We start from the raw sequence: 2,764 nt of genomic DNA, 5'->3' as shown, positions 1-2,764 counted from the left end.
TGGATTCTTCCCTTTTTCTTTGGGAACACTATTAGCCCTAGGAAGCACACGATGAACACGAATGCTCTGTGGTGGATGTGACCTAGTAAGGTGAGGGAGATCTCATTATGGTAAGTGCGGAAAGACTTACTATGGCCATACCTCTCGTATAGATATTCGAAAGTTATGTAGGAGTCCTTCAAGTAGACTAAGTCGACATTCTTATTCAACACCATCATCTTCAAAAATCCCCTGCCCTTACGGTTTTCTGGTACCAAAAGCCCAGGACTGTCCCAAGTCAACCCTGCAAGTCCTCCTATTTCCTCTAGGAGCAGTGTCATTTCTATGTTACCCAAACGGAACACAACTCTTTCGCTATCCCAGAATAAGGTGGCAGCTTCAATCAATTTGTTGTTTGGTTCAATATCTAGCAAGGATGGCAAATCACCCAAGTCCTTTTTCACATGCTTCTTGTCGCTTGAGGAAAGATCTTCCCACCAATCCAAATTAATGCACAACACGTGGTTGCGTCCGTTGGGATTATGGAAAACCCAATGGACTTCGGATAACGCTTGTCTTACATGATCATTATGTGGACAACATAACTGATCCAACTAGGTTTGACCATGATGCATACACAATTAAATAGAGTAAGGTTTTTATGGGGTTTTAGACTGGTACCTCAAGCGGACAACTCAAGGGGGAAGGCACAAAACTGTCGACTGGACCGCTGATCGACTGTTTTTACCGCAAATAAGCCTTTTTAGATTTAAGGGTAATAAATAGCAAGAGCATAACCACTCATTAAAGCGTTGCTATGGGATTTGATACGCACGAGTGAAATATGATGTGGAGCATGATTTATGCAGCAGCTAATAACATGTAGGCAAGTATTTTCACGTAGGAAAAATAAATACAACATTTTAAATAATTGAAAAGACAATTGCATAAAGAGGAAAACAAATAGATAAGTCAATTTTCAGCGTAATAAAGAAATTATAAATGCTAAAAGAGATAGACAATTAAATTCAAATAGAGAATAAGGTGGGATAAGCATGCTTGGGCTAATTTTCTAAAGACAAGTTCGTTATGGTAAGAGCCTAAAAAGCATCCCCAGCAGAGTCGCCATGCTGTCGCGCCCCCTTTTTTCTCGCGAAATCGGGTTTCGACATTCACGGGGTGTAATGACTTATTTCCTTTTTGGAATTGGGTATTTGAAGAGTCGCCACCTAACGGATTAAGGTGCGATAGGGCACCTAGAGCAGTTAACTCTTGGGTTGGTTTGCATTACCAGATATTAGGGTAAGGGCTCGAAGTAACCTCGAGGGGAAGGTGTTAGGCACCCCTCTTGGTCCACAACTTTGGGTCCCGGCCTAACTTATATTCACAAATTAGTCCATTACAAATAAACAGTTAAATCAAATAGGTTGCAAGTAAAGCACGTTGGATAATACAAGTAGCAAGGTTAAGGTTTTAATAAGTTGTAGAAGATAAAAGTTTTGAGTAAAGAAAGGATTAGGTAAAGAGGGGTTCTAAGTTGTTTGTTCTAAAGGATCACCCTACGCAATGTCCAGTAAACATTTCTCAATGAGAGGCTACACGTGACATTAATGCATAGTCATCATATCCTATGTCTACCCTTCCATCCCCTTATTGGTCATGCAAAGCGAGTGTTTGGTCACTGATTCTTATTGCGTGTTGGTACCCATCCCTTATTTATGGTCCCGGAGGAAGTTAGGACCTCTACCTATAGGTAGTTCTAGACATACCCGTAAGATTTGAAAAAGGGAAAATACTAAGGCGACAGGCTAGAATAGTTAGGACTTTAGCAAAGAAGAAAAGGAAGGAACAAGTAAGAGGCTCAGTTTACCTCCACAGCTAAGGCATGTAAACAGCATGACTCAAACACAAATAAAGGCCTTTTATTAAACAGTATCCTATAGCGTGATGTCTAAGTGAATATGCAGAAACAGACCACTTTTCAAGGACAGAAGTTATAACCTAGCAGTTGCCTAGGGACTCCTTTAAAAGCTTATCAGAATCAAAAACATTAAACGGTAGAAACAGTTTCACGAGAATGCAGTTTTGAGATGCCCTGAGGCTTGCCTATACGCAGTATACTGTGTCCATATGAATGCAGAAACAGGCAGAGATAGACTCCTTTAATACCTATAGGCATGATATCTAATGTGATTAGAGCAATTTGAAAGAACTCGTTTCAGGAAATGTTACCACTTAATAAGACCAATTTTAAAAGATGAACTAGGCGTAACGAAGTTGGTTTATTAGTCTATTAAGCAGAATTGCGATTATAGACCCTTACAGGCATGACATCAAGGCGTATTACTGATTTTAGAAATGTACAAAAGGCTGATTAGAAACTGAATCGGGGTTGAATCTTATAGGCATGGTATCTATGCTTGAATTGATTTAAAACATGATGGCTAGGAACATGGTTTCTAACATGACAGATGCAGAATTTATGAACATGGTTTCTATCGGATGCAGACTACATTAAAAGCGAAGTCCTTATAGGCATGATTTCTATTTGATGCAGAGGAAATCAGAAGTGGAATCCTATAGGCATGCTTCTCTATCATGACGCAAATGAAATGTGAAGTGGAAACCTTTAGGCATGCTTGTATTATGCACAAGCAATCGGATTCAACAAGACTCAGAACCCTATGGACATGCTTTCTATTGAGTGAAGCGGGCAGATTTGAAAATAGACCCTAAAAGAAGGATTTCTACCCACGTTACCCCACAAAGTATACATCTAACCACC

Source organism: Nicotiana attenuata, unplaced genomic scaffold, assembly GCF_001879085.1.
Source record: "Nicotiana attenuata strain UT unplaced genomic scaffold, NIATTr2, whole genome shotgun sequence".
Classification (NCBI taxonomy): domain Eukaryota; kingdom Viridiplantae; phylum Streptophyta; class Magnoliopsida; order Solanales; family Solanaceae; genus Nicotiana; species Nicotiana attenuata.
Note: the sequence above shows the minus strand (reverse complement) of the source record.